The 12,672-nt window shown below is 39.1% G+C and overlaps 1 long non-coding RNA gene across 1 annotated transcript; it reads right to left on the bottom strand.

The window, feature by feature from the left end:
* Positions 1–413: 413 nt before the first annotated feature.
* LOC123394023 lies at positions 414–7,834 on the bottom strand. The gene is made up of 2 exons (XR_006608810.1): positions 7,371–7,834; positions 414–1,237 (listed from the first exon to the last, which is right to left on the bottom strand). It is a non-coding gene; the product is annotated as an uncharacterized LOC123394023 (long non-coding RNA).
* Between the last annotated feature and the right edge of the window lie 4,838 nt (positions 7,835–12,672).

Genomic DNA, 12,672 nt, shown 5'->3' with positions numbered 1-12,672 from the left:
AAAGAAACCTGGGTCCCTGGGGTGGTGGACCTTCAGAACTAGATATGAACTGAATATGCAAGACTTTTTTTGAGGAAGAAATAAAGGAATTATTTTATTTCTTTTTTTAAGGTTTATTTATTTGAGATAGAGAGCAAGTGGAGACAAAGAGAGAGAGAGAGCAAGCTAAGGGGAGGGGTAGAGGAAGAGAGAAAAGCAGGGAACCGGATGAGGGGATCCCAGGACTCTGGGATCATGACCTGAACTAAAGGCAGACATTTAACTGACTGAGCCACCCAGATGTCCCTATACATGAATTTTTAAATCAACTTGGAAATTTTCTCAAAAAGCTAGCTGGCATTCTCATACGATTGCACCAAATCAGTAGATCCCTTTGGGGAGTATTTGATAAATATTTTATCTTTCAACCTATGGACACAGGATACATTTCCATTTATTTGGATCATTTTACTTTTCCCAATTCTTACTTAAATTCTAGCTTCTTCACATACCAATACAAACCAATGCAATATTGGTTTGTTATTGGATTTAGTGATCTCAACACTTCCATGTAACACCTAGAACTCATCACAAGTGCCTTCTTAATGCCCATAATGTGTTTAACTAATCCCCCACCACCTCCCTTGTGATGACCATCAGTGTGTTCTCTCGAATTAGGACTCTATTTCTTGGTTTGCCTATTTTTTCTTTTCTCCCTATGTCCATTTGCTCTGTTCCTTAAATTCCATGTAAGTCAGTTCATACAGTATTTGGCTTTCTCTGACACTTATTTTTCTGAGTATAACATACTCTAGCTCCACCCACATCATTATAAATGGCAACATTTCATTTTTTATAGCTAATATTAGATATATAGAATATGTATGCACATACACCACATCTTCTTTATCCATTGATCAGCTGTTGGACATCTTGGTTGTTCCCAAAGTCTGGCTGTTGTTGATAATGCTGTTATAAACATCACAGTCCATGTATCCCTTCAAATCAGTATTTTTATATCCTTTGGGAAAATACCTAATAGTGCAATTGCTGGCTCACAGGATAATTCTATTTTTAATGTCTTGAAGAAATCCATAGTTTTCCAGAACAGCCATACCAGTTTGCATTCCCACCAACAGTGTGAGGGTTCCTTTTTCCTGCATATCTGGATCATTATAAATTTCTTTCACTGTTTTATAGTTTTTGGAGCCCAAGTCTTCAATAACTTTGAATTTCTTTCCAATTTTATTTTTTGATGCTGTTATAAATGAAAAATAAAATTTTTAATATTATTTTCAGATTTATTGCTAATGCATACCAATACAAAAGATATTTGCACGTTTTGTAACCTTGCTAAAATCGTTTATTAGCTCATATATTATCTCAATTCTCTACATGTGAAGTGCTTATGACTTTCAACATATAAGGTCAGATAATTCATAAATAAAGATGGTTTTTTAGGGAATTGTGGGTAGCTTAGTTGGTTAAGCATTTGACTTCGGCTCAGGTCATGATTCCAGGGTACTTGACTGGAGCCCCAAATCAGGCTTCCTGCCTGATGTGGAAGTTCCTTCCAAACTTCCATGGGGAGTTTGGTTTTTCTCTCTCAGCCTGCTGCTCCCCTGCTTATGGTCTTCTCTCTGCAAAATAAAATCTTAAAAAAAGAGCAATGACCTTTTAATCTCCTTCCCCCCAATCTCAAAGCCTTTTATTCTTTCTCTGCCACAATTACCCTTGCTAGAACTTCTAGCATGTTAAAGAACAGTGATGAAAATGGGCATCATTCTCGTCTCATGATCTTGGGAGAAAAGAACTTTTACTATTAACTATGGGATAGATGTGCCATTTCCATTAATACCTTTTATCAGGTTGAGGAACTCCCCCTTTATTCCCAGTTTGAGTATTTTACCATGTAAGCTGTTGGATTTGCAAAAGGCTTTTTTTTTTTAATGTACATGTACATACAAATGAACTTGAATGGGTCTTTCATTTATTCTATTAACTTTGTGTGTTACATTGATTTTTTTTAAACATTTTTTAAAAAATAAATTAATTTATTTATTTTCAGAAAAACAGTATTTATTATTTTTTCACCACACCCAGTGCTCCATGCAATCGTGCTCTCTATAATACCCACCACCTGGTACCCCAACCTCCCACCACCCCAGCCACTTCAAACCCCTCAGATTGTTTTTCAGAGTCCATAGTCTCTTATGATTCACTTCCCCTTCCAATTTACCCCAACTTCCTTCTCCTCTCTAACACCCCTTGTCCTCCATGATATTTGTTATGCTCCACAAATAAGTGAAACCATATGATAATTGACTCTCTCTGCTTGACTGATTTCACTCAGCATAATCTCTTCAAGTCCCGTCCATGTTGCTACAAAAGTTGGGTATTCATTCTTTCTGATAGAGGAATAATACTCCATCATGTATATGGACCACATCTTCCTTATCCATTCGCCCGTTGTTTCTTTCCACAGTTTGGCGACCGTGGCCATTGCTGCTATAAACATTGGGGTACAGGTGGTTGATATCCAGGATCTACAATGAACTCCTCAAACTCAACACACACGAAACAGGCAAACATATCAAAAAATGGGCAGAAGATATGAATAGACACTTCTCCAATGAAGACATACAAATGGCTATCAGACATATGAAAAATGTTCATCATCACTAGCCCTCAGGGAGATCCAAATTAAAACCACATTGAGATATCAACTTACACCAGTTAGAATGGCCAAAATTAACAAAACAGGAAACAACATGTGTTGGAGAGGATGTGGAGAAAGGGGAACCCTCTTACACTGTTGGTGGGAATGCAAGTTGGTGCAGCCTCTTTGGAGAACAGTGTGGAGATTCCTCAAGAAATTAAAAATAGAACTTCCTTATTGTTGGGGTTGATTCCACATTAAAACACGTTAACCCCCTAGGGCCTGCCTGGGCCTACTTAGCCATAGTGACTCCATGTTGCCAAGGTAGACATTTTGTTGTATAGAAAAGTTACTGCTCTTGGTTCCCAAGTAACTGTTACTAAAACACAACACCTAAAACAAGGTAACTGTTACTAAAACACACACCTAAAACAAGGCCTATTCCAGGTAACTATTACTAAAACATATACCTAAAATAAGGCCATTGGTAACCGTTACTAAAACACACAGTTAGGAGACATCCAATCAGCCAAAGCCACATATGCAGATGTCTGCAACTGTGCCCTATAAAAACTAGCTTGTAAGACCAAGGGGCCTCGCTCTCTTCGGAGGCGGCCCTGGCCGGTCAGTCTGACTTCTAATGCTAGGCATAGAATAAAGCTTTACATAACTTTCACTTTGTCTCAGCCTCATTTCCCTGGCCGGTCAGTCTAACTTCTAATGCTTGGCATAGAATTAGGCTTTGCGTAACTTTGTCTCAGTCTTGTTCCTTTGATAACGGACCCAACATATGGGGGCTCGTCCGGGATCAAACAACGAGAACTGAGCCAGCATCAGAATTTCTGGGAAAAGCCTCCAGATGTAAGATCTCCATATTCTGTGAGATCTGGTCTGTTTGGTTGTGGAGGTCCAGGGTATGGCCCACCGGGGAGAAGCTGGATGCAGCCATGCTCCCCAGTGCTGGAGTGGATGTGGGGACGCCCCATTCCTCTTCTGGTAGATCATCTGGGGGTCTAAGCCCCCCTAGGCAGTCATCTGGGTCTGTAGGGGGCTGGGTAACCCCCGTTTGTAGGGGGCTGGGAAAAACCCCACCAGCGGGTGAGGTCCGCTGGGTCTGTGTCTTTGTCTTGTCTTTTTGTTGTCTGTTTTGTTACTCGTTTCTAGGGGACTGAGAAAATCCCCACCGGCAAATGTTTGTAGGGGACTTAGAAAATCCCCACCAGCGGCATGTTCTAGGTAAGGGCCACTGGGTCTATGGTTGTCTGTATCTTGTCTTTTTGTTGTCTGTTATGTTGTTTGTAGTGTTTGAAAAAAATGGGACAAGCAGAGAGTAAGGGGACTCTGACTTTCATCTCTCCATTCCTCCTAATAGATGTGGGACTTCTCCCTTGCTCATTTCTTATGTTAATGGCTATAACTGGAGCCAACTGTGGTTGGTCTAACTCGAGACAGAGACTTTAAGGAATATTCCCAAGCAGCTGCCAAAACTTCCTTTGTTTAGGGGAAGTTCCTTGCCTTCTCTGGCCCAACCTCGACTGCCTAGCCCCTCTCCCTTGCTGGCGGGGCCTTCCGGCAGCACTTTGTTTGTTCTGTCTCCTCCTTCTGTTTCTGCACCAACTTGGGTGCAGCCTGCATAACTGGCTTCTAGACCATCCTCGGTGCTTCCTGCACCACGGCTCCTTCTCTCTTCACTGTCAAGAAACAAAAAGAGCATCTCCTGGACCTAAGAACCCCAGATATTCCCACCTGTGTCTCAGGTAAACATTAAAAATGGAGTGGGTCCAGGTGAAATGTAAATCAGTATTTAAACTAAATTAAGTTTGTTGGTTTAATTAAAATAGACATGGCTTTAAAGTTACATCAGTAAATGTGAAACTTCAAAGTTTATTGAAGGTCAAATAAGCTCATGTTATTTGTTAAAATCTGTTAGCAAAGAAATAACTGAACTAATGATTAATTGTCTGTCTCAAAGTTTTAATGGGTAATTGTTAAAATAGCTTTCAAAGTCTTTAGTAACCTGAAACACTGAAGGTTTACTTGGATGACAAATGGAATTAAATTTGTTGGACATCTAGGTCTTAACCAAATGGGATAAAATACTAAAGCATTAATTACTAGAACCAGGTTTATGCTTTTGAGTTCTTACTGCAAAGAAACTAAAAATATTTAAATCTGTTGATAAACATGTTTTGTGCTTAACTGATTCATAAATTTGCCATCTACAGAATTCTGTTGTAACTGTTCACAATTGGCTAATACTTAGCCATCATTAGAGACTAACATGTTTCTAAGAAAAAAAAATTCTAATAACTGTAACTAAGACTGAAGAAAGTAAGAAAAACACCCTATATATAAAAAGTAGGAGATACAAAAAAAGGGGGGGGGAATAAAAATACATTTCGTTAAAGATAAAAGGTAATTTTGTCCTAAATGAGATAATATATATATATTTTTAATGGCTTGGGACAAAACCGAGATGCAAAAAAGTTGTAAAAGGTTTGTGAAGAAAAATCTTTAAAAAAAATTTTTTTTTTAGGTATGGTCAGGACAGACTAAAATTAAAATGAATTTTAAAATGTAGCACATCAGAATAATAAATCACATAAAATGACTCCATGTATTCTAGATTACCAAAAGAAAAACGCCATTAAGGTTTTTATTTAAAGTTTTAATGTTATCTAAAAAAAAAAAAAAAAAAAAAAAAAAAAAAAAAAAAAACAGAGAAAAGGCAGTTGACTGATAACTAATAGTAAGTTTAGAAAAATTGTACACACAAAAAAGAGGGCCTAAAACAGTAAGTAGTTTTGTCTTAAAATAAAAATATCTGGTTGCCTCAGAACATGAAAAGAAATAAAAAGTAAACTTGAGGGTATTTTGTAAGTCATAAAAGGCTTGGGGAAAGTGACTTTATTTGCCTTGGTTTATAGGCTTAAAAGAGAACAATGAAATATGTTGGAAATTTAACCATATTAGATCGGTTTTGATGGATGTATTCACAAGGAAAAAAAAAAACTACAAAGTTTTCTTAGATTAATTGATCTACTGTTAAGGAGAGAATATAAATGGTTTTCTCTTTGCCAGACCAGAAAAGCCAGTTTCTATATTTTGTTCTATCCATAATCCTATGTAAGCATGTGCTTTAAAACTTAAATTTCAGCAATTATAAGCAAGATTTAAATTGTAAATGAGATCTCTTTGACTCATAAGGCTTTTCCTTGGTATGCTAATTACTCAAAAGGTACTGCTAAACCAATGCTAAACCTTGGGTTACATATGGGTAAATGCTGTAACTATTATAGAAATTCTATGCATTTCCTAAAATTTTAACCTTTTGATAAGGTCATCATTTGATATTGTAATTATTGAAATGTTATGTGTCACAGAAGTAACTTGATTTTCTTGCCAGTTAAACTGTAAAACCATATCTATTCTGAATTTTTGTCATTTATAATTGTTTTAATTCTCTTATAAAATAAATTCTGCCTTGAAGAAAATTCATATGGGAGACTTCCAGGACAAATACAGGTCTTTGATATGTTGAAATCCTGAAACTGAAATGGATAAAAACTTCCAGAGCTTACTAAAACTATATTCAAACTAAACCAGAATTACTAACATGGGACCTCAATCCCCAGCGAATAAAGAACTACTGCCCAAAGGAACCCCCTGACTGAAACCCAAACTCTGATAAAGGTAAGGAGAGTCTATGTTTCTACTGCCAGGCTCTGCTGGGAGGCCTCCATGCGACTGCAAGGAGACCCATAAATTTATCTAAAATTAGTGCAGTGACTCAAGATAAGGATGGGTCTCCAGGGGCTTTTCTAGAAAGGCTTATAGAAGCCTATAAAATGTATAGTTTGATTAACCCTGAGGCACCCAAAAATCAGAAGGCAATAAATCTTGCCCTTGCCAGTCAGTCAGCCCCAGATGTAAGGAGAAAACTTCAAAAATTGAAGGATTTAAGGAAATAATTTGACTGAATTAGCAAAATAGCAGAAAAGGTGTTTAACATGAGATGGGGAGAAAACAAAGGAAAAGAGGTCAATGGAAAGGAAAAAGGCAGGTAAAATATGGTCAGTGGAAAGAAAAGCCTAAGTATAGAAAAAAAAAGAAACTGATGTGAAGTCTTAGCTTCAGATCAATGTACTTACTGCAAGGTTAGAGGACACTGGGCAAAGAGAGTGCCCCAAAAGAAGACGGCAATGCTGGCTAGAGACTAAAGGGACCATGGTTCAGAGGCCCTCCCCAAACCTCAGGTAAAAACTCAGGTGGAGGGGAAATCAACTGATTTTTTGATGGACATGGGAGCCCAATTTTCATCATTACTAGAATCTATGAGAAAGCGATCTGAAGAGGAAGTCTGGGTACACGGGGAAAATGGCACAAACGGACATAAATAAACAACAGAAAAGACCTTAAATTTGGCCTATGGCTGCTCACATCAGTACTCCCTCCCCTGGGTAGCAAAGGAAGGGATCTCCATAAAACACACCTTTGCCTCCCGTCAAAAGGCCAAAACTGGGGAGTACCGACCTGTTCAGGACTTGTGGGAAGTTAACAAATGGATTAAAGATATCCACCTGATGGTGCCTAACCCCTATACCCTACTCTCCCTCCTGAGCCCCAAGAGAACCATGTGTACCATCTTAGATCTCAAGAATACAAAAAAGTCTCAGCCCCTCTTTGCTTTTGAGTGGTCCAACCCACAGAAAGTGTTCCAAGGCCAGCTCACCTGGATAAGAACAAATGCCTGAGTGATGGGGTATCAGGCCCTCCTCCTCAACGAACTAAAAGTGACTTTCCGTTCCCCGGCAGTGCTAAATCCAGCCATATTGCTGCCAGAGGAGCTAACTGACCACAGTACTTGCTAAGAGCCGATGAGGACTATAAGTCATGCTTGCGGAGGACAAGCCACTTATTTAGGCTTTGATCTCCAAGGAGTGCGTTTACTGTCTGAGTCCAGGAAATAGGTAACCAACGGATACCCCTGCCCCACCCACACTATTGCAGGGAGGTCCTAAACAGGTCACAGGAATAAGGCCGTATTTCAGAAACACTCCCCTCCCGGATGTGGAGATGACTTTGTTCACAGACAGGGTAGCTACATGGCCAATGAAAAGAGGTATGCGGGGGCTGCAATGGTTTCTCCTGAGCAGGAACTCTACAAAGCAGCCCTGCCACACATCTCTAGGAACTACAGGTATGTCTTTGCTACTCTCCATATACATGAGGCTATTTATTTAAAAAGGGGCTTATTAAAACAGAAAAAAAATTTAATTAAAAACAAAGAAAAAATACTACTCCTCCAGACTATTTGAGACTCGAAAGGTGGCCATTACTCATTGCCTGGGACACCAAAAAGGGACTGATCTGGTTTCAAAAGGAAACTAATTAGCAGATCAAATAGCAAAGCAAGCAGCCAGGAAAATGACTCAAAAAAGTCTCAGCCCCTCTTTGCTTTTGAGTGGTCCAACCCACAGAAAGTGGCAGGAATGGTAGCCAAAAAAACTACTAGAAGAAATAATTCCTAGGTTTGGGCCCTCTCGCAATCGGGTCAAACAATGGTCCTACATTTGTGAGCTCAGTCTCACAGGCATTAGCCAAGGCCACAGGCACTAATTAGAATCTACATTGTGCCTCCTGGCCCCAGAGTTCTGGACAAGTAGAAAGAATGAGCCGGACTCTTAAAAAAAACCTTGACAGGGCGCCGAGGTGGCTCAGTGGGTTCAAGCCTCTGCCTTCGGCTCGGGTCATGATCTCAGGGTCCTGGGATAGAGCCCTGCATTGGGGCACTCTGTTCAGCAGGGAGCCTGCTTCCTCCTCTCTCTCTGTCTCTGCCTGCCTGTCTGCCTACTTGTGATCTTGCTTTGTCAAATAAATAAATAAAATCTTTAAAAAAAAAAACAAAAACAAAAAACCTTGACAGAGTTAATTCTAAAAACTGGCGGTGGATGGATGGATCTCCTTCCCTTCGCCCTCCTTAGGGTGCGATGTAGACCCTAGTTAAACAAGGTTACCCCACTTAAAATAATGTTCGGGAGACCCCCTCCACTCTGCTCATGGCTACAAAAGATTACCCTAACAAAAATGACTGATCAGTCTGTATTCCAGTCAGTACAGGCACTACAGTATTTCTTAAAAAGAGCCCATGCAGGGATCCAAGCTGCATACACTGAGATGGAGACAAAGATGGAACCACATCCTTACCAACCCAAAGACTTGGTTTGGATACGCCGCCATGGAGTGAAAAACTTGAATTCTCACTGAAAGGGACCATTTACTGTCATCCTATAGAAGACACAAGGGATTCCAACATCTTGCTGCAGAAATAAAACGGACAAAACCTGTGGTGCCCATCCTAATTTCAGCACTAAGTGATTCTTTAAAAAGTCAAAGAATTGACTAATCTCGAAAGAAAAGGGGGGATGTTGGGATCGATTCCACGTTAAAACATGTTAACCCCCTAGGGCCTGCCTGGGCCTACTCAGCCATAGTGACTCCATGTTGCCTAGGTAGACATTTTGTTGTATAGAAAGGTTACTGCTCTCGGTTCCAGGTAACTGTTACTAAAACACACACCTAAAACAAGGCCAATTCCAGGTAACTATTACTAAAACATATACCTAAAACAAGGCCATTGGTAACCGTTACTAAAACACACAGTTAGGAGACATCCAATCAGCCAAAGCCACATATGCAGATGTCTGCAACTGTGCCCTATAAAAACTAGCCTGTAAGACCAAGGGGCCTCGCTCTCTTCGGAGGCGGCCCTGGCCGGTCAGTCTGACTTCTAATGCTTGGCATACAATAAGGCTTTGTGTAACTTTGTCTCAGTCTCGTTCCTTTGATAACGGACCCAACACCTATGATCCTGCAATTGCACTCCTGGGTAATTACCCCAAAGATACATTGATTTTCATAAGTTTGACGAACCTTGAATTCCTACCATATAGCACACACACTTCCTTGTGATATACAGTCCTTTTTATATGTTTCTAGGTTTGGTTTGTCTATGTTTTGATAGGATCTTCTCATGTATTTTAGGAAGGGAATTAGTTGGAATTCTCTGTGGTTTTAAAAAAATATGTAATATACATACATTTTACACATATGTAGATTAAGAGAGAGATTTAAGAATTGGGCTCATGAAGTTGTGGTCACTTGCTAAGTTCAAGTCAGTTGGTATAGGCTAGGAGGCTGGAGACTGGAGACTTAGGTACTACTTCAAGTATGAGCCCAAAGGCAAACTACTGGATAGAAAAACACAAATACTATATATTTTCACCTACATGTGAAGTAAAAAAAAAAAAAAAGTAGACATACAGAGAACTGATGGTTGTCAGAGGGAATGGGTTGGGGGAGATGGGCAAAGTAAGTGAAGGTGATTAAGAACAAACTTCCAGTTATAAAATAAACAAGTCACAGAGATGAGAAGTTCAGCTGTACTCTATAAATAAACAATTCTGACTTTTAAGAAATTTATTTTATAAAGACATGAAAAAAGAAAAAAAAAAGAGAGTGTGCACACATGTGCAAGCAGGAGGAATGGTAGAAGGAGGGAGAATCTGAAGCCAACTCCACATTGAGCAGGGAGCCCAATGGGGACTCGATCCCAAGACCCTGGGTTCATCACCTGAGCTCAAAGTAAGAGGAGGAAGCTTAACAAACTGAGCCACCCTGGCACCCCTGACACATTTTCATTTTCATTCCATTCAAAACAATTTCTAATTTCCTCATGTGGTTTTTTTGTTGTTGTTGTTGTTACTCACAGATTATTTAGAAAGGTACTGTTTCCAAATATTTGTGGTTTTCCAAAGTTCGTTCTATTATTTATTTAAAAAAGTAGAAGACCAGCATGGCTCAGCCGGTTGAGTGTCTGCTTTCTGCTCAGATCATGGTCCCAGAGGCCCAGCAGAGAGTCTGTTTTTCCCTCTCCCTCTTCCTGCTTCCTTTCTCTCACACTCTCTCTCAAATAAATAAAATCTTTAAAATAAATAAATAAAAAGAAATATTATTTTTTACATCCTTTCATTTACTGAGGCTTTTTGGTTTTGTTTTGTTTTTTAAATTGATTTATTTATTTGACAGACAGAGATCACAAGTAGACAGAGAGGCAGGCAGGGAGAAAGGGGGAAACAGACTCCCCTCTGAGCAGAGAGCCTGATGTGGGGCTCGATCTCAGGACTCTGGGATCATGACCTGAGCTGAAGGCAGAGGCTTAACCCACTGAGCCACCCACGCGCCCAAGGTGTTTTAATGATAAGCCCATGGTTTACCCTGGAGTATGTCCTTGAGGATCCAGATGATAAGTCAGTACACAAAAGCTTAAAAGTAGCTTTTACAAATATGTTCAAAGAAGTAAAGGAGATCAAGTTAAAGATTTAAGGAATATGAGCAATTACTCACCAAATAAAGAATATGAACAAAGACAGAAGTTGTACACTTGGGGCACCTGGGTGGCCCAGTTGTTAAGCATCTGCCTTCAGTCAGGTCATGATCCGAGTGTCATGGGATAGAGCCCTGCATCTAGCTCCCTGCTCAGTGGTAAGCCTGCTTCTCTCTCTCTCCCTTCCACTGTTTGTGTTTCCTCTCTTCGCTGGGTCTCTCTCTTTCTCTGTCAAAAAAATAAATAAATAAAATCTTTAGAAATAAGTAAATATTTTTCTAAAAAGTTATACACTCAAGAAGGTATTTTTGAGTTGAGGATATCAATAAATAAAATGAAAAATTCAGAATATTCTCTCAATAATAATTTTGAGGTGACCTAAGTAAATAAGAAAAAGGAAATGAAGAAATGAGACATAATGGCAGATCTTAATTTACCTTTATCAACAATTTAATATAAACAGGTACCCCAAAAGCAGATATTATCATACTAGAGATCTTAAACCCTTGGGTGGTTCAGTGGATTCAAGCCGCTGCCTTTGGCTCAGGTCATGATGTCAGGGTCATGGGATCGAGCCCCGCATCGGGCGCTCTGCTTAGCAGGGAGCTTTCTTCTACCTCTCTCTCTTGGCCTGCTTCTCTGCCTACTTGTGATTGCTGTCAAATAAATAAAATAGAATCTTAAAAAAAAAAAAAAAGAAATGTAAATATTTGTGTAAAAAAAATAGAGATGGCGGGGAGACAAAGACTACATTTCACAAGATAGCTATTTGTTTAAAAACAGTGTATCTAAAGTATTTCCAATAGTATTAGGTAACCAATGAAAGCAATTACTCTAAGGGAAATAAATTGGTAATTGAGATAGCTATTTGATCAAAGATACTGAGTGAATCTCCCTAGAAAGCTGATCACAGACTAAGTTTCTTATTTACCCTCGTAGTCCAACAAACAAATATCTGCTGGCAGTTCTTAGAATAACCAACTGTCCTACTTGCAGGGGATTCAGAAATATTCATCTTTAGATGTATTGTCCCCCCCTTGTAATAGGCTTAGAGTACTTGGGAGGCATTAGGACAAGTTCAAAGAAGGGAGCTTAACCCAGCCTTTGAAGTATCGAAGACAGCTGCTTTCAGGTGATGATCTATAAACTGAGTACAAATGGAAGCCAGAGGAAAAAGACTGAGAAAAGGGAATAGCTTGACAAGAGCATTCCAGTAGTAGGGGAAACAGCAGAATGTGGGATTGGACTGCAGAGGAGCAAGAGGAAGAGGAAAAGATCAAGAAGGCCACTTGAGTATAGAATGTGGCAGTCCTTTCACATTTGTTTGTTGGCTCTCATTGTATGAATTATACTAATTAATATATTATTCTTCTATAACTTGTTTATTCATTGTTTACTCATATTAGAATTTAATTATATAAATTGTTAATTTGTAACCTACTATAATTTACTTATTTATTCCAAGTACTTATCAATACTTCTATCAAGGACAAATGTGGATGTTAAAGCGGAGAAAAATGATTTTATTCAGTAAGCACTGAAAAGAGAAAGAGCTGATCTCCATTTTGATTTGTGCAGACATGACTGCACATATTAAATGTAAAATGACAGAACTGGGGAGGGAAACAACTGCAAACAAACTAAGCCA

The sequence above is a fragment of the Mustela putorius genome, unplaced genomic scaffold (assembly GCF_011764305.1).
Source record: "Mustela putorius furo isolate JIRA1106 unplaced genomic scaffold, ASM1176430v1.1 tig00001149_pilon_pilon_pilon, whole genome shotgun sequence".
NCBI lineage: Eukaryota > Metazoa > Chordata > Mammalia > Carnivora > Mustelidae > Mustela > Mustela putorius.
The sequence above is the reverse complement of the archived record's forward strand: the minus strand, read 5'-3'. Positions and strand labels throughout refer to the sequence as shown.